Source organism: Diachasma alloeum, unplaced genomic scaffold, assembly GCF_001412515.2.
Source record: "Diachasma alloeum isolate Michigan unplaced genomic scaffold, Dall2.0 Dall_scaffold_00354, whole genome shotgun sequence".
Taxonomy (NCBI): Eukaryota; Metazoa; Arthropoda; class Insecta; order Hymenoptera; family Braconidae; genus Diachasma; species Diachasma alloeum.
In genome coordinates, this window is record NW_021680493.1 from 396664 (window position 1) to 417573 (window position 20910).

At 39.7% G+C, this 20910-nt stretch overlaps 1 protein-coding gene across 1 annotated transcript in view; it reads right to left on the bottom strand.

The window, feature by feature from the left end:
- The window catches only part of LOC107041118 (zeta-sarcoglycan), a 121980-nt gene that overhangs the window by 66094 nt on the left and 34976 nt on the right, over window positions 1-20910 (bottom strand). The gene's annotated exons all lie outside the window — the stretch shown is intronic.

Sequence of the window (20910 nt, forward strand, 5' to 3'; positions counted from 1 at the left end):
CACGGAGAGAAATATTCAAGAAAAATTACGGAACATTTCACGTAATCCGCAAGCGAGAATCGTTTTCAGTGAATTTCTATAGGAATATAAGAGAATAAATCTGAAACGTTCAGTAAATTTTCGGGTCTGTCACCGAAAAAATACGAAAAAGTCACGTAATTTTTCTGGAAGTTGTAAAATCTAACAGAAACTTCAAGACTTATTATGCCTCAGAACATGAAAATTCTTGGATGTTTAAGAATTTTTACGAAAAGTTCCGGAAAAATTACGGAACGTGTTGTTAAAATCTCCCCCTCACGGTGACTCATGGCTAGCCGTGAGGCGTCGGACGGATGAGTAATTTTTACGGAACAGATCGTAGAATTTACGTGACGATTGACACTTTTTATCGAATTTTACTTCGCTCCCAGATTACGTTTCGAAACGTAATTTTTACGTCTTTTTTCTGGTAATTTTTATTGAATATTTCTCTCCGTGTAGTAATACCACTAGTGCTTCAAAATTATCGGATATTTTCCGATAGCTTCGTTGCCTAGGAACGATTGTGTCAAATTTTGCAGTTTTAAAATCTCGCGTGCGAAGCACGAGGGATTTTTCTGCAAAATTCGGAAATTCGGAAATTCTCGTCTTCTTGCGGATAAAAAAATTGAACGAATTTTTTCTCCGTGTACGTATTGTATGCTCATGATACATTAAAATTCTTAATCGACTAATTATATCTTCCACCTCCACGTGATACTTGACTAAGAACGTCCATTTAACAGGATTTACAAAGTTTTCCGTGCACCCAAAAACTCATATACGAATGCAAAAGCGTTGAATATCTCTCATTGAGGTATATACCAATATCAGCAACAGTAATTTCAGCATGTACTGAAGCGCAAAAGCCCGGAGAATAGTGAAAACTTTGCTTCAAACCCAAGAACCATCGTGCGAGCTTAAATTCGTATGAATTCGCCCGTGTAAAATAGTAACTAAAAGTGGGCAGGGGGAAAACTTAATGTCTTCAGACACATTGGCGTGAAGCTACGTCTCGCTGAAACATATTTTCAAGTTTGTAGTTTATTGAGGAGTCTCGTTGAGCATTTCCCGACATTTATCTATGATCCGAAAGATGAAAGCGATCCATCGCGTTCACAGAATGTGAAATGAATTGGTGAAATTTCCACACAAAAATGTGTCTTTTCGGTTAAATTCGTGTTTTTTAGACAATTATAATTCATTTATTTGTGATTCACATTTAAGATTCATTTATTCATGTTTCATTGAATGGAATTCAATTCTCATTAGTTTGTTAGACGGACTTCACGAAAATTCGAGGCAAGACGATTGTACTCATGCTTTTTTTAGAAAGGAATACTTTTACCAAAATCAGCAGGGAGAAAGTGAATGAAGTATTTGGAAAAAAATGGGACATCATAAGCCCGAAATAAACGGTCCTCGACTGAGACAGCTAGAATACCTAGACTGCATGTCTGAGTGTCTTAATTTCAGGTAGTAAAAATGCCTTAAATTTGTGAACATGAAGTGTCTTAATTTGCACACTTACAGTAATTTTAACAACATTTAAAAATCATTGAAATTGTTTTCACGAATAACAATCACAGAAAATTCCCATTTTTACGATTTTTCGGTGGAGTTCACTTGTGCTCCTCCCGTCGAACTTTTTTTTTCGCTCGAAAACCCCCGGTGCCACGACGGAATGCAAATAGGAAGACTGAACTTGACTAAACTTCAATATACTGTGAGCGGTGCTGGGGGCCAAAGGGGCCCTTAAGGTTACAAACTCAGTCGAACTCTGCGTCAAACTATCGAATTGATTTTAATATCAACTTTGTTCTCAAGCTCGAATACTCTGGCACTCTCAACCCCAGGCACCCCCCACACCCCATTCCCAAACACGAGATTTTTTTTCCGTATTCCATTCTCACACTACAGATTTTACGAGTAATATGGTAAATTTTGGATGTTTAGGGAAGTTGATATTGGAGAGTTTTTTCGATGTGCCTGGGGTGGAGGTGTTCAGAATATTTTGGCATTTAAGGATGTTTATCCAAAATCGCAAGTACTTGAAAAAAAATTGATTTTTTTTAAACTGAGAGATGAAGATATTCCCTTCACTTTAATACAAATTTCAATCCACCAATCCATGTTCATTATTTAGAAATGAAATAGACAAAATGCACCAAATGCATGCGCAAACATGCGCTTATATGGGATAGAATCATTCAAATATTTCCTGTTTTTGCCCGGGTACCCCAGATTTTTCTCTGGCCATTGGATACTAAATTTTATTGGGGAAAACGTGAATTTTTCCCCGTATTTCTGTGAAAATTTCACAGAAATCCCCAGAAATTTTACCAGAAATACCAAGAAATTTTACCTTGACATCACTAGAATTTTTTACAGCCGGTGGATTGTAATTTTTTCCAGTACTCGTACTAGAATTTTTCTAGAAAATTTCTCTCCGTGTAACGTTGATCCAACTGTTCTCACCGTGTTGAATAAAATGCACAAAAACTCCAGAAAAAAAAATTTCCCCAACAATCGAAATCATCGACTTTCCTATTTTTGTAAACAAGGTAGAATAGGCAACAATTCCGATCCCAGAGAATCCCGCACGTTAGAAGTTAACCAACTTCCTCCCCATATATAATTCAACTTTGAAAATCATCCCCGTAGTACCGAGGGTGATGCAAGTGTAATACCTAACACGAGAGAAGTGCATAAATTATACTGACATTTTGACGAAGAATGGGGTGAGAGGGGGGGGGGGCAGGGTGAAGAGGATCGTTTGTATAGATGGAGTTGAAGGGATAGGGGTTGGAGAGGGTGAAGGTGCATGGCGCTCAGCCTCACAACGTGACTTTAGGGTTGGTTTGCATTAAACTTATGAATATAAATCACAGCGTCTCGTTCTTCCGGTTCTTTGGTTATTCGGGGTAGCTGGCTAAACGTGTTTTGGGGTTGGCAATCTTTGTATCGAATACTTGACTCTTTGTCGTTATAGAAAGAACGTAATTGATGCTTTTTATTCATGACTTTAAGGCCGAATTAAATGGGGGTGAGGTAGTCGGGGGTTAATAGTTTTTTAACTGGTTTGAATAAGCTATTGCATAATATTTTAATGCGTTATGTCCCTTATGAGGTTATTGAGCTGTTGGAATTCTAATTCTGTACAGAATGAAACAACACATTTAAATGAAATGAAATGCTTCATGTTTCATGTTGTTTTTTTATTTAAAAAAAATTTTTATACTATGCAAGGTTATCCACTGAATTTTTCAGGAATCCTTAGATATCGAGATATTGATTGAAAACTGGTCAATAGTCAAAATTGGCTTATCTCCTTTTGCCACTTCGCTACTGAATTTTTCTCAGTCTGCCCTACTCTCCATGAAATTCCAATGTTTTTCAGACATTTCATCGCAGAGTTATACCCCAGGTCACATTGTCTAGGCAATGTGTCGTGGTAACATCCGATAAACATTTCCATCCTATCTACCCGGGATGATCGGTAGACATTGTTTTGGCTCGCGCGAGCGCACTAGAGCCACGAAAGGATGGGGTGGAAAGGTGAAGAGTAGGATTGCATACAACATTGGACAAGGCGGGGGTGTGCGTGCCAGGGAGACATGAACTCTCACGGAGTGAATTATGGCTTGGCACTTTGACACCACCGAGTCCCGCCGGCTTGGCAGTTCTCGCGCGCGCGGAGGTGAGACCCCCTCCCCCCCTTCAGTCTCGAGATGGTGGGAGCTCTTGAAGGGCAACTTGGCCTCGTCCCGTCCTCGTCTCGTTTGTAACCCTGTCCTCTCTCGCACCAGCACACGAGTTTTCGTGTGCCTCTCATGCCTATTAGATTTCACTCACAAAATGTATGTAGAACTTGGCCAGATGATCTTGATAGTGCAAATGGCGGAGAAAGAATTAATGAAATGTTTTTACGCCTCAGCGATATCATCGGGGTGAGGGATATACTGCATAGAGTATTTGTAGGTTGTGATTGGAAGGGGTAAAATGCCGGTGAAGTGAACAAATTGAAAATTGCATGAACGGAATTTCGCTGATCTTTTTCGCGTTGTTAAATTACAAATTGAATTGGTGTCGTATGAAATGAGGATGAGGGTCAGAGTCTCATGGATCGGATGGGTGTAAGGGTCATAAGGGTCAAACAACACCAATAAGGGTCACTCTTTATTCAAAATTGCTCCCTCCACTTCAACAGTATTTTTTGTATGAATTCATTCATTTTAATGAGAATGTTTAAATTATTTGGAATTAATGGGAAAAGGTCTTGATGGTCAATCGAATAAGGATCATGTGAGGGTCATGTGGAGGTCATGTAGGGTCTCATGGATTACACAGAAATCACCTGGACATGGCGAAAAACCTAGATCCTAACGTATTAAAAAACCCTCCCAAAAGTTTTCATTCACTTTTTCCATCCGTGTAAAATTACATTTTCCCTCAGTTATTCCCTCTCAATTTTAATATTCATACTCCGCAGTCGGCGAGTGCACTAACCTAGAAGGGGATTAAACACCGCGAAATTCTTCTGCCGAAAAAAAATAATGTATTCAGCAATTAAGCTGTAATCCATTATTTAATGAAATTACCCAAGATTACATTATCGCGTTGGTGTTTTACTTTCACTGGCAAAACAATATTACGGATGGATGGATTAACAGTGATGTGGTTAACATGTATGAGAGACGGCGTGAAGCCTTCTGAAATATTCAAAAAGCGCGTAATGAAGGTATGTTTCATTAATGATCGCGTAGTTCTGCATATACTCGCGTTTTCATGTGTGTTTAACGGCGTAAGTGAGGGTGCTTCTGCGATGTACATGTCGCGGTTCGAGAATGTGGGGTTTATTATGATCGTCGGATTAATCGCGACAAATTGTCAACAATTAACTAAATTTCCGATGTTAGAGAGAAAAATTAGCAACGAGAATTAGAATAATAATGATTAATGGTTAATCATAATGATTGATGATTAATAATAATTAATGATGCTTTTATTTACAGATAGTAAAACAATTGATATTTTGTAGACTGACTGGAAATTCTTAGGGAGTGACATTCAATTTAGGGTGAAAGTCATAAAATGTTAGATTGCCCGGAAAATTGAATGAAATTTAAGATTTGTTACAGGAATACGAGAATTTTCTGAATTGAATGAATTTTTAAATAAAACATGAATATTCAGTACAAAATTTTAATGAATTCACATTAATTGATAATTTAAAAATACATTAACTGGAATTTCGATGATTTCTATGAATTTATAAGGAATAATTGAACAAAAATTTACAATTTTTCATAAATTTCTCCCTAAAATTTTGAATTTGAAGCGAAAAAATTTCTAACGTTTTTAACCAACTCGGTTAAGAGTTTCCTATTTTAAATCTGAAAAATTGAGCTAGGGGCGGATAGATTATAGTTTTCTGTTTCTACCATAATTTATTTGAGAGCAAAAAAAGGGAGGAAAACTGTATAAAAATGTAGAAATAAGTCATAATTAGTAGTATGCGTTCGGATACTCATACACGTTCGGGTACTTCTACCTTGGCAGCAAACCCATCAATTTAATTGAAACAAGTAATTTTACCGGTAGCATTCCACAATCGTCTGAAAAATCTGAGAGTGCGCGTGAACGAGAATACTTTTGGCTCGAGGGAGTGATCCTCATAGCATCGGATATGTATGACATCGGGCCATCGATAGATTTTGGATTCGAGCCCGCGATATATCGGGTCGCGCCAATCGTGCGTGATCGCCCGAATCCCTCGGGCGCCAGGTATACCCTTTTTCCTCTATTTCCCCACCTCATACCCTCTCTTTTTCCATCAGGCAACTGGAAATGCACCAGCATGACCGAGTGTGTATGCACGTGCAGCCCATTTCATACCCAACATTTTCTATGTCTCAAAACTTCTCTATTTTCATCCGTTTGACTTGGAGATGCGTTTCTATGAAGCAAAAATCACAAGATTGGAAAATCTCGAAGGACTCTTTTGCCCCTGTATATTTCCAATTGCCTATTTTATTAAGAAAATATCGGATACGGAGTATTGAAAAATTCAATGCAATTTTGTTTGGAGAATTTTATTACTGACTGTTATTGAAAATAGGGGGTTTACGGTTATTTCTTGGTTCTTGGAGCTGGGATTGTGCTTCGGGGGAAATATCGAACTCAACTCGCTTTCATAATTTATGGTATCAATTTTATATGATAAATTGGAGATGATTAAGGATTAGGAAATATATGAATTCCTCCTATAAATAATACTTCCTAATACAGAGAGCATTAGATTTGAAGTAATTTGCAATAATTGAAAACCCTTTTATCTCGAACAATAAAAATCACGCGAAATTCCCTGCACCATAAAATGATGGGATGACTCACGCCCTCGATTGACAATCAAAGGCAGAGAATTCCGCCCTCTCCACCAGATAGACTCACCTCATTCAGAGTCTCCCATAATCTCCCTCATAATACATTTACCATGACAACCTGCTGTGGTGTAGCGTGATTCAGTTGCCTCAGTCATTACCTATTCGCTGGGACCATTGAATAAATCGATGATGGCCATCAGATGTCAAGTTTTGACCAGTTAATTTCCCCTCCCCTGTCAACATTTCGCGTCATCACGAATCTGCAACACTCACCACTACCCGAATACCCTGTCTATTCCAATTGATTTTTACTGCTACATGAGCTGGGTTGCCATGAAAATGACTATTACCCGAGTACAATACAAGCCCATGGTTATTCATAGATGGAAATGGAACAATGCCAAAGCCACCATTGATTGTGGGTGATCAATTCAGAATGGGATTTCAATGATCATACCTCAAATGGAATTAAGATGCTCTTGTTCTCTATCACAGGGAAGCCTGAAGAATTGTCGCATCCGGATTGCATTCAGGAATAGAAAATTCCCAAATTGCGAAGATATCCTTCTATCTGTGGAGATACTTTTCAAAAGATAAAAGAGCTGAATTTATTTTGTTTTAAGGGGAGACTACTATGAGTTTGAAAAGTCGCGGGCGATGGGAGTGAGATTTCTCATGCCTTGAAAATTATACATGTCTAAAAATGAATAATTGGTGTCAAAAAATCAATTGTTTATTATTCGTTTGCCCCGGGCCTCCAATTTTTGAGCTACAAAGGTTCTATTTTTTTCAAAATTTTTTAAATAATCCTTCCTGTAATGCTTATAGAAAGGATTAGTTATTATTAACAAATAGATTTGGTTGGAGACTAGAATCCATGCGGCCTCACCAAATGTTCATTCGTTAATAGTTAACAAATGCACATTTGAGGAGCCTTGTTTGACTCGGTTTTCACCTTTCAAGTGAAGCAGTCGTCAATTATTAATAAATATAATTTGACCATATTCAATTACACCATTGTTATTTTTCCATTTATCTCAACAATATTTTCGTTCAAAAATAAATAAGCTGATAAAGTTATTTCAGTGAAAACATTTTCACCACACGAAATGAATAATTTATTTTATGTAAATAAAAGCTTCACGACAAATTATTAAAATCAACTCATACATTTGATTCAAATGAAGTATGTTTATTCGAAATAAATCATTTTTCTGGGGCAGTTATTTGATAACCGTCAAAGATAATATCGACGAAATCATTGCAGTACATCTGCTCCACTTCTCATCCCCAAAAAAAAATTCGACCTCTGCAATAACCTAAAATATTTCTTGAATTTCTCCAGGGCCTGTCCCATCAGCTAATCCAATTAATTTCTTCACCTCGAGTCTTTCAATATTTGAAAATTCCAACTCGACTATTGAACACATGAAATTGGCACATGAAATGATAACTCTCAGAGTCCCACACATTTAACATCCAGAAGGGTCATGAGGGTCACACAAAGATATGAACTACATGGAATTCGTCTGGTCTATAAGAATTAAAACACAATTAATTACCGACAATTTATCAAACGAATTTGATCAATCTGAATGAAACTCAATTCTCCGATTGTCCTGTTCGTCCAACTCCATTCACCCCGGAATTCTCCCCTATAAGTGATTGATTGAAAAAGTCGGGTGATATTTCAACGTGAAGATCCTAGCATCCGAGTCTCGAAGAACCCGAGCTCTAATTAAAAAATTTCCCATAAACTTCGTCTTCCCATCGTAATATTTTCCAACACAACATCTCATTTCATCAGTATCGAGGGAAACCTCACGAAACGCTGGAACACAGGCAGGCCCTTAGTTATGCATAACGAAACCCATGTACCAGAGCCGTATAGATATACTCAGTCTACGTGAGCAAGTGTACGATAAAAGGGCATGAGAGACTTTCGGATAAAAGGACGGGTGTGTGAGAGGAGTGACGGCAAGAACACAAGTGAAGAAGCAACATGAGTAACGAGAAAATGGTGAGGGAGCACGAAAAAACGGAATGAACCAGGAAGAAAGGAATTGAAGAGACCCCCTGAGAGGCGATAAATCAAAAAGGTCGAGTCGTCTCGCCGCAAATTGTCTCCGAGTGACGATTATCACAGTTGTTCATCTACGGGAATGAGACGTAAATGAATGCACAATAGTGCTAAATAATTACCAAAGGATACAGCAAACTTTCCAACAACTCAATATTGAAATCGGCTGAATGCAGACGGAAGAACTCTTCACGTTTTGAAGGGCAATTTCTCTGGGAAGTTGTTCGTACAGTTCTCATTCAGCAATCGATAGTTTCACAGGCTGGTTCATGGACCGATTCATTACCATTGAGATTGACTCAAGACAACTGTAATTAAGACGAATCCTCAGGGGCGGGGAGGGCAATGGCGTATTGAGATCTCTCATGGACGAGACGAAGAGCCAAGTTAACCAAACGGCGAAACGGACGACTTATTTGCATGTAATGACCTCCGTCTGACTCAACGTCGACCATCACTCCTGAATCCTTTGCCGTTTAACTTTGAATAATCTCTCCTTGAGTTATTCCGTGCAACTGTCTGTCGAATGTTCCACCAAGTCGATTACCAATTCTTCGGATCGACATATTAATCCTCGCTCACAATTTTCTCAAAACTCGAGGCACAAACAGCCCAACAAAATTATATGACTGGCGCTGGCTTAAAAGCAACTGCTTCCAATATATATCGTCAAAGATGTGTTGGTTCTCGTCAACCACTGAAAACTCACAATTTGCTCACAGACTCAAGAAACCGATGTCTTCGAAGTGGACGATTTAAAAAAAATTATCTTGCATAAAACAACCGCTCTGGATATCGATGACCAATCCTACGAGAGGTGTAACATCCTGTTTTGTCCCAGAGGTTTCCAATCATCCACCACATGGTTGACAACGAGATGACAAATTACCGAGCACCAAGTACCATGACCAAGCGAATTCTTTATGATCAGCTTAGGATTGTCATTCTATAGTGAGCCTCACATACCCTCCGATAATCGAGTATCGCAGCAGCAATGGGGACACGTCCATCAGTCATGCGGAATTATAAAGAAAAGTCGGAGAAACGTTGTGAAAGGGGTGTGAAGGTATTCAAGTCGCATGGGAAATCTGGGGAAGACCTTGAGTAAGGTCGCTGCCACTGGGCTGACTCCGGAGTGCCAACAAAATGTGTATACCACACTTGCTTCTTCCCTCCCATTCCAACCGATGAGGGTAACGTGCCAGTGACGCGGCAAGACCGGAATGAAAAAAGGAGAATTGTTGAAATATAGATCTGGGTTATGAAACAAGCGCTTGATGTATTGTGGATAGACAAATTTGGGAATGATTATTAAACAGAAAAGAAAGCCATAGTCAACCATGAATAAAATATTCCACATGCACAGATACCGATTATTTTGAAAAACTCACAATTTTGCTCATAATTTCCTCACAGACTCACAAAAGAAATAACCCAGTGAAAAAATATACGTAACTCCTTACGAAGGACTGCAGCTTCCAGGACAGGATTATCAAGGACATCTTAATTGATACTAATCACTTTGAAGCTCATAATTTTGCTCACAGATCGCTCATAGACTCAAAAATCATTCCTTCTGAAAGAAAAATGTGTTGAGATGTTTCCAAAAATGTTTCTTTCCGCGCAGCTTTCGTATTACCACATTTGCACATGAAGAAGGCATTCGTACGGGACCTGACGAACCAACTCTCCCCCTTTTTTATACGTCCCTTCAACCCTGCACTATCCAGCAGCTCCCTCTTTCATCTCGCCTTCTCCCAGTAACACCCGACCCAAGTACCCAGCAACGTTTGTACAAGAACATATGCTCGCGACGCTTGAAATTTATCTCACAGTTCACAGGGTAAATTTTTTGAATGAAAAAACCCACCCGGTTTACGATGTAAAAAAGTAAAATGTAACACCAGTAATACTTTATGAGGCCCCAGTACATCGGAAGTAATATTATTCGCTGAGGTAAAGAGAGAAGAGGTGGAAAATGAAAGGCGGTGGAGTTATACAGCATGAGATAATCTTGTTGTAATTGCCCCGGGGAAAATGGAGCTTGCATATGGGTAATGAAATTCATGCATTTCACTTTACAAAAGAGAGATGATGGAAAAAAAAAGAAGAAACCAGGACGTATATGGTTTTCCTTTGTGGCGAGCATTTTATTTCGACTCTGTGTTATAATATAGCAGCGTTATATGTCGACACCGGCGACGCTGAACTCGATCTCTTAGCCCTGCGCTATTCTTTTATACAGTCTGTTTTGTGTTGTTGTAATATCAGTACTCCGGGATGGGTTGTTTCTATTGGAAAGTTGGAATTCCCATCGAACGCCCAAGTGCCTCTACCTCGCCAAAATACAAAATAGATATATGAGACATGCATGGTTTACATTCAGCACGCTCACCTTCAAGATATTCCAATGTAAACTGTGCGTATTGTTATGTAGAAGATGGAAAATTTTCATCACTCGAGATGAAATTTAAATTTCACCGCTGTAGGATTCGAAGATTACATTGTGAGAAATCAAGACGCAAATCATTTTCGATATTTTCCAACCATGTTCATCCCATTACTGCATTAATTATCCATGTAGTCAATGTTAATGGTATTCTAATACTCCTGTCGCTCTTGTTGCTACACCACCGAATGGTGGGTTAACAAGTTTTGGCCATCGAGCGATCCTCGAGTTTGCGTTCGTGCCGTACAGTGGTCTCGAGACGCTGAGATCGCGTGCCAAACTACAGCTGCTGGTTCCATAGGCCCATACATAATGCATAATATCAAGACTTCCCCTTTCCCAGTCGTTTCACGGCGAGCTTTCAATCGCGTAAGCTCCCGAGTCCTGCCCCTTTCCCACCTCATTTTCTGCATCAGTATTCAGGTCGATAATATTCAAACTCTCTGAACTGTTGAACCCACAGCTTTTTCAATGTTGCATTCTTTATTATGGGAATTTTATATTATGATTGCATGTTTGGGCATCGAGAGCTTTGCGGAAGGATCTTCAATTGTGGAGAAATCGCTGGGATCAGAATATTTCAGGATTTGACGAAAGTCTGAAAATTGACTGGACTTTTTAGTCTTCTTGAATCTTTCAAGCAATCCAATGAATAAAACTTATCCCCTCCGTGATTATGCATTCTCAAGAGCTTTAGCTGCTGCAAAAACACTGAGTAGTGCCATGTTAAATTGAAAGAAAAACTCATGCAGATGAAGCTAAACTCCCGGAACATATTCATAAGGATGCGAATCACGAGTGCCCCATATATATCGTTTTACCCCCATTCCAGCGTCTTAGTCTGATCATCTCTGAGCGTGATAGCACGTGAAGGAGCATCAGCATAAAGCGCACCAGCAATTTTCCCCTCTCCCCGGGGGGTCAGTTTTCGTCTGTCTGGTTAATTAACGTCTGACGTTCGGCCTTAATGAAACCCGATGACCCCTGTCTTTTGATTCACAGCTGGGAAATGCCTTTGGAAACCAAGATTTTGATTACTTTCATTATCATTTGCTGAAGCTGTGCCGTTTCACTCGCACTCGCAATCCTCTTCGCTGTGATAATTTGGAGTAATTATGCCGTTGAAGCTACTTCATTTACATGTATCGCTTGAGAAGGCGACTCTTTCCTTAGACAGAAACCGAAGTTTGTGGGTGACTCAGTTGGACTTGTATTACCATGTCGTTAATGAGAGATGGGTTCAAAGTTTTTGGAGTAATCATCGCCTTTAAAGACCCCAGAAAATTGCAAAAAATTGTTGATGAAAGAGATTGTAGACGAGTCCAATGCTCTATTCAACACTGACAAAAAATTTAGTGTTCATGAGCGATGAAAGATTACTGAAGATATCTTGGCCTAAATACATCACTCCAATAGGCGCACAATTTCGCTCACAGCTTCAAAGAAGAAATATCCTAGCATAAATATGAATATACCCTCGGAATGCAACTTTTCTTAGAAGATAATTACTAAAACCGTCTTGGTCCTCCCCAACACCTCCAAACGGCTCGCAATTTCGCTCACACTCTACTCACAGATTCAAAGGAGAAATATAGTAGCAAAAAAGTATGGCGTCTTGGAAAATGCAACAGTTCTGAAAAAGATGATTACCAAAGACGTCTTGATCCTCACCAGCAACTCGAAAAGCCTCTAAATTTCGCTCACAATTTGTTCAGGGCTCGAAAAAGCGATCTCTTTGGAAAAAAATGAAGAATAAAATCGTCTTGTATAAACTAACCGCTTTCGGCAACCTCCCCGCATCTCGATTCAAACCGACCGAGCATCGCTCACAAACTCTCACTTTCTTTTTCTCCCCCTGCAGCAATCCCGCAAAACCTCTAGATTTGGCCGATACTTAAACCACCGCGATACCCCTTCAAATTAGAGCCATCCACGCGAGAAGATTGATTAAATATTCATTTATTGCCCGCACTCGGACCCAACGGCGAACTCGCGTGCATATTTTATTGGCCCATAACTCTAGCCAGCTACAAATCGCCCGCGGCTTTAATAGCACAGTTGTGCACACGCGTTCGCATGATGGTGAGAAGGAGAATGGAGAAGAATGAAGGAAAAAAAAGAATGTTGGACTGGCAAAAGCGACGAAGAGGAAAGATGATGGGGGAAAGGGAGGCTTGAAAAGGGTCGTAAGAATTCCACCACGAGCGTGTAGGCTTTCATTCGCTCTCTCATTTCCACCCCACCATATTTCCATTGCCTTCTTATTCCATTTAACCACCCCTCGTGTTCCAAGCAATCATATCCGTTCTACTTGTAATTGCAAGGGGCCCCTCGAGGCACTATTTAAGGATGATATTCATTCTCTTGTTTTATGACTCTCGGAGATCATAAAGGTCAAGATGATTCGTAAAAATATAGACCAAGGCTCAACTGAGATAACAGGTAGAATGACGAAAATATTACTGGTAGTTTTCATGAAAAGCACGAAGAACTCCTGAATCAACGATGGTATCCTCACGAAGAGAGAATATTCTTCTCGGTGAAAAATCCGCAGAGATAAATCCATTCAATCCAGTTAATTTTATTTGAATTTCTAGCAGTTAGTATACAACGGCACCCTTTCCAAATCCCCTACGTCTTGATGCGACTGTTCGTCGTATATGTATGTAAATCCCATGGATAGTGGAATACACATGGAAATTTCGAATTGTGACGCGGCCTTTGGACCTATGTATGTATACATCGATAGGGCGGAGGGGGGGAAGGTCGGCCAGATGAATGAACATACATATGTAATAACCCGTTGAACTGGAAGCCCTCATACACGATAATCCAGGCGCCCTTTGTGTACCCTGGGATAACAGGTGCTACTGTCGATTGCACGAAATATTGCACCTACCGTGCACTGCCAACCATATTATGCTGTCCTATGTGTTTACCTTGTCACGTATCCTTGTCAATGCTATTTCTGAAGAATCGTTGGGGAGTCGATGGCACTATGTTGCAGGCTGATTAGAGTGGTCATGGCTTATTAGGATTATGATATATTAAAGGATTTCCATGGTTGATGATGGAGAAAATTGATTCGGAGTGAAGCTAATTATTCCGAAAATTGTGAAAAAGTGTGAATGACGCCTGAAAGAAAGCAACTGCTCCAAATACATTATCAGAGACGTTTTGGTCTACATCAATCACTCAAAGACTCTCTATTTTACTCACAACTAGCTCACAGACTCATAAAGGACATTTCTGTGGGTGTCATAAGGTGATTAGAGTCCTCATGGGTTGATGACAAAAGAAATCGATTGTAAGATCACCTCGAAAAATCTGCAACATGCAAAAGAATGCACTAATAGCTACATAGAGCAGAGACATTCATAGAAAAGTCTCTCAGAATTCTAGACTGTAATCCGGAAATGAAGAGATTCCTTGATTTCTAATAACGAGTGAGAAACAGAAGATAGAACATATGATTCCGTCTCGACTATTCTCGTTCGCAAATTGGGCCCCCTTCCAGTCGACTACGCACCCAACTGCGCATACCATCATGAGAAACTTGGCGAGATAGGATTCCAGGTAGGGGAAATAAAATAGGCAACGTTTTAAGGCAACTGTCTGACAAACTTTTGCTTCAACTGTTTAGCAACTATTTCTACTTCGTGAATTCGAAACGCAAACAACTAAGTACATTTGAACCACTGGCGATTACAAATATCAGAGTTGACGTGAATCTCAGGAGTTTGCTAGCTTTGTTTAGTCATGGGGGTTTATGCATTAATTAAGGATGAACTTAGTTACGTGGCATGACATTTTTGGAAAAAATTTTCAGATGAAGGTAATGACATCTGAGACTTGGGTTGACGTCTTTCCCCGCAATCGTTGACTTGCACTAGAAGAGGGGATCTGGAGTCTTAATTGGGTTACTCGAGTCTCTTCAACTCGATTAAAGCGTCCCACTGGCGTAAACATCTTTTGAAGTACATCGCGTTGGGGACCAAAGAGCAGTCAAATACTGTTAATTAGCGTCATGCTAGTCATTGCTGGTTTATGGGGTATCTCTGTTTAAAGGAAAATTAGATTTGCAGAGATTGCAGTTGTAAAGAAACGAACAAATTGGTCATTGATTTGAAAATAATTGGTGATTACAAGGTTTTCTATCACTGACCAAAACCAGGTGGATCAATATTTCAATCAAAAAGTGATTAACCGCCAAATAACCTCTACGCTTATGGAGCATATATTGAAACATTTCTGAAGTATGGAGAAGATGCGAAGACCTTGCATCTTGGGATAGTCCTATGGTTGACAGATACCTTTCACTATTTTTTTCACCTTTCTGAAAAAAATAGTGGACTAACCTCTCGACAAGTATTAACGAAGGGTGGAAGAGCGTTCAATATGCTCGGACATTTACATTGCGAAATTGCGGTAGCGAACCGTTAAAATTGAGTTTTCAAGGAATATCTCCACAAAAAAAAAAAAAGCTCCACAAAAAAGGTTTTAAAAAAAATTTCGCTATCCGCCTTTGATTCTGAAATGTTTATTGAAAACTGACCACGTTTTACTGCTTCGATACTCATTTTCATGAACAATGAAAATGACAGGGAAATGTAAAAAAACCTTTAGTAGATTTAATTGTGCTAATCATTGACCATCCAATATTAACACACTGTCAATCACGATCCCCAAACTAACTCTCAGCCAGCTAATCCAAGGCCGCAATGTGGCCACCATCGAACCGCTCTAATTTCCAGGCGTCTCGCACCTCCTGGGAATTGCCCTTGGTCACTTGCTGACCGATATTTGATCGGATAATGTCAATGACCCCAATTCTATTACAGTTTAGCTGGCCACATACAGGTACCGGCATCAGCAGTGATTGACATTCAGAATACGTGACAGGTGATCATCGTCGTGTAATCCCCCGCAGGTTGAGTACTCTTTCAAATTATTTTCCGGGGAAAATTTGATTCACACCGATGAAATAGCTCACGTGTATTTCATTGCCGACTAATCTGATTAAACCGGTTTGTGTCGATATTATAAATTCACGCGCTAGGTCCGAATTCTCACTGGCTCAATATTAAATGCGGCCGCTGGAGGGGATGAAAATTTAATTTACTTCTGTGAATCATTTCAACGCTCTCCGAGTGTTTGGAGTGATGAAAACAGTTGAGCGGAAATTTTTAATGAGAAAGACATCCCGATATTATCATAACTTCCACTTCCCACTGCATTTATCTTCAATTTCGTAAAGAGGGAAGTTTGGAGCTTGATACGAGACTTACTAAGACAAATTTCTCAAATATTAGCTTCCACCGGTATTCCCCATTGAATACAAACAGACGACAAATGTAGTTAAACCATGATTGTATGTCACAAACTGCGAAAGCAATTACTTGGAATAATGAAGTAATCATCCGGCGTTACGGTTCGTTAGGAGTGAACGATCAACAGCTGTTGAGTACTTGGTAAAATACATTGTTCGTGGGGTAAAAATAGAGTTACATCGAGACCAGCATTGCAAATTGAAATCGATGAAAATCTGAACCATATAAATATACAAGATGTCACCAGATGTCTCCAGAGTGGGTGATTGAATCATGCTGAAACTCTGAGATTGTGAGGAGAGAACCAATGTGGAATAAATGAAATCCTCTCGAAATGTCTGGGTTTTCCTGTAAAACTGAAGCAGATGCAATCTTGAGAGTGTGAAGGAGGTAGAGTCTCTCTCAGCCCTTGGTTTTATCACTGTGAAGCCGTCGGATTCGCGTACCTCTTTCAAACGGATAACGGTACAAACGTTGTGACTTGATTCTTTTACGTTGGAATGTCTGATTTCACCACCTGTCAATCTCTTTTTCTCAATGGAAGTAAAAACTTTTGGATGAAGCGGAGGTTTAAACAAGATTTACCTGTACCTGTGCCTCCGGTTTACATTCCAATAACTGTAATGGGAAAAATGAAAGAAACGAAATTGAGCGACAGAGAGACTGGAGAATGTCTGGAGAAATAGTCATCCGCAGTGATGCATCAGAAAGAGGCTTGCATCAGCTAGACACCTGCAGAATATAAAGTGGTGGGTCACTCACTGAGATTTTTGTCTTTTCTCATTTTCCTTTCACCGTCTTTCTTTTATTCCTCACTACTGTGGTCCAATTGCACCCCAGGTGTACATACCACCAGATCCAACGGGTTTACGGAGTCTGAATTTTTCAGACAGTTGCGTTCAGGAAATTCTAACATTTTTCCCCTGACCGAATTTTCAAGTTGTCGGCGGTGGAAATGGCGTAAGCAAATTTACAATTTATCTTGGGTATATTGTCTCCGGAAAGTTGGATTGCTATCGTGATGTGGGAGATACTGTTTTCGGAATGTCAGGCATTTTTTATGGTCGAATTGTGCGGGTTCACAGGTACACTGCGGCATTCAATAAAATATTCACTGTTTATAATTTGGGAATTCACATATCATTATTTTTAGTTATGAACAGTGAAGAGTGCTTGAATTAATTTTATAAAAGCCGATTGACATTCTGAATAAATCATGAAAATATCAATTCACATGAGGAATTCGGTATCCAAAATTGGAAAATTCTCATTTTTATAAAATGACAAGATCCACTGATGACAACCCCCTGAATCACATAAAGAAGATATTCATTTTAGAATTTCAGTTATTTTTACTGCCAGAATTGTACCGACTGACGCTGCACTCCAGGATTCAATAAAAAATTCATTGTCCATAATTTCGGAATTCATATTCCATTCATTCTCAGCTATGAGTAATAAAAAGTGCCTTAAAATTTTCGTAGAACAGCTGATTGACAGTCCGAATAAAGTATGAAAATTCAAGTTATCATGATGAATCCAGTATTTGAAATCCTTCCTAAAAAAACATGGACAATATCTCGAATCAAAAATGATAATTCGAACATGGCGGTTTGAATAAACATGAATAAACGAATCATAACTGTCCAAATTATTTAGGTGAGAGGAAAATCGAATAATTCTACTGTCTTAATATTCCGTTTTCTAACGTTTTCTTCGACCAAAGTTAATTAGAATTAATAGCTAGAATTATAGTGAGCTTATTCAGTGAGCATAGGAATTGGAACATGAGCAAATCATTTCTTGTGATATGAAAACTCAACAACTGCTAAATTCGGACATATGATTCTCATCAGTCGTATTGCCAATTGCAACCAGAATGATTATAAATAACTAATTGAAAAATGGAATATCTAATCTGACAGAAAAAAGGGCATCAACCGAAAAAGGAAAGGGCCTCCGACCGAAAAGTTATCATTTCTATTGGATGACTACTCCAGAAATACAAACATCCCGTCGATCAAAACCTCTCGAACATTAGAATCCACTGATCTCCCTCCGAATCACCCCAAGAAGGTTAAACCGAGGTAGTTGTCACAAACCCCTCTCGACACTGTCGACCCTCTTCCGTCTTGGGAAACTGGTGGGGCATCGACTGTGTTCAACATCGTGTATAGCCTGCCATAGCACACTCTATTCACGCCCCAACAGATAGGTTAACCGCTGCCCCTCGATATAACCGAGAGAGTGCTTGGTCGAGCAACACCAACCTACGACGTCCGCTTTCTATCCTCTCTATTCCCGCCATTATCTTTCCTTTGTCTGGCTTTGGTGTGTTATACCCCCACTCCCCCCTTCATCCGTTTGATCTCCAACATCTACCCAAATGCGCCCAGCAATGTTGTTGCACATTTAATATTTTCCATCACATTAATAAATGATAGGGCAATTACAGATGATAATCCGCATTGGGATACCATCAAAACGCATTACTAATAACTTTACACTCAGAGAGAAAACTATCTAATGTCACATCAAGATTGTTTTTCATGACTTTCCCGAGTGGAAATTTTAGTCAGGTCTTGATCAGACACTGATCAAGTTATATCAGATTCTGATCAGGTATGTAACGCTATAATTTTGGATTTTCCACTAGGGAACGAATGTTGAAAAAACTAATGATTCTGTGCAGAATGTAATTTGGATGACTCTGAATATTCATAATTTTTGTCGAATTTCTCTCACGCAATTTAATTGACAAATTGGTGATTGAAAATGGTTTAATCTACAGTGTGGTCTGTCTAAAATTCTCGATCATGTCGAGACCTATAAAATCTCAAAATAACTCATCATTGTCTTCGGTGAATATTCCCAACTAGAACATGTAATTATTCGCCACAGCTACTATCTTCTGGTGCCCCCGAAAATCTTGAAAACCCCCGATTCCCGACATGACTCCGAATATTAGACAGCCGTATAACGTTCAATTTGTCGTACAACATATCCCCCTCCAATTTGCATTTTCCCCACGCACACACACCAATTTCCCAGTAATTCGTTACAGCACGTACGCGTCGGCCGCTAATGAGGGTAGAAACGAACTGCTACTAACGAACGGTTAATGTCCGAACCGCGGTACTCTATATGCCAGAAGCCTCCTTACTCGGTTACCCTCTCCTCCCCCCGCCTCCTCCGCGTGTGAATACCACTAACGGGAGTAAAGGGTGCCTCCAATGTATACACCGGCCCCTTCCCCCATTTTATTTTTATTTTTACGACGAACACTTTACTATACTCTCCACCCCCCCGTGCCTTTTCCCAGTGCACCTCTGAGGCCCATCCGCCCTGTATAAGGCATAGTTCACCGTAAATTGTAGGGGACCCAGTGCAGGAGAGAAACGGTTAATGCTCCGAACTTCTGGCACCCATGCACAACTACAAGAGTACCCCCCCCCTCCTCTCGCCTCCTTCAACCTCCTGTAGGTGGTGAATTCTCAATGGTTTTTCACCCGGGGCTCATGAAAGTACACCACTAGACGTACTAGGTGCTTTACCCCCAAATACTCCACTAGGGGTTGGTCTTGATGTTTTAAAAAAATATATATAATCCAGAACGATTAAGCTATGCCACCTACTTGAGAGAGAAATGCTCTCTCATTTTCAATGTTGGCGGTGGTGTTTCATGCCAAATGTTTCGGCATCGCTTCTCTCTCATTTTCCTTCTTTATTTTTTTTTTTCAACCCCTATTTGCCATTCCCATCTTACCCCCTTAATGCCACCTCGGGCTCCTTCGTTTTGATATAATTTGTAAGTTGGCGCGAGCACGTTACGAATGGGGGAAAAGAAGGTGGCCGAGTGAAGGGGGTAAAAGGTAGGGAAAAGGGATGCTAAATGGGAAGGGGTGGCACACGGGTCGCTCGTTATTTCTACCATGCCCGACATTTTCATTTTCCAGGGCTCGCTCGGTCAGGTGCGGTTATAGGGAGAGAGGTAGAACGTCGCGCCTAACTTGAGTGAGAATAGAGAGAGATGGGAGAATGCCACGTACGAAAAAAAAAGTCGAGCAGCTAAATACATGACTTGGCCATTTCAATGTAGACCGCGTAATCGCTAAACGTGCAGACAGACCGTATTTATGAGTTATGGGGAGGGGTATTAATGCGTTTTGATGGTATACCTGGGGGATCATTGGGGGTTACTGCGATGGGCTTTGTTAATTTGTTAATATCTGGATGTTGCGGGCTGCAGTAAGGACATCATCGGGAGATTATGGGGTCGGGTCTCATTTGAAATCATGTACACTGATGGAAAAAATTATTTATATTGAGATGTTTCTCTCTTGGAACAAGTATAACAAGTATCTAATATACTGAAACCAGCACTGAGAGAAAAATCTGAAGTTCGATTTACAATAAGAAAATAGTTGAGGCATTTTGGTGAACGATACGATTTTTTTTGTATGCGGCACATAATATTGTAGTAACTTCACAAGCGTAATTTTTGCAAATAAAAATGCAGTTAAACTAATCAAAGTTCAAAAGTAACCACGACAAATCTCTCGTGAGGAGAACTATAAAATAGTTGCAATGACTACATTCCATTGTAGTAATTACTTTTCCGGCCATAGTTACCGTAACCCATGAAAA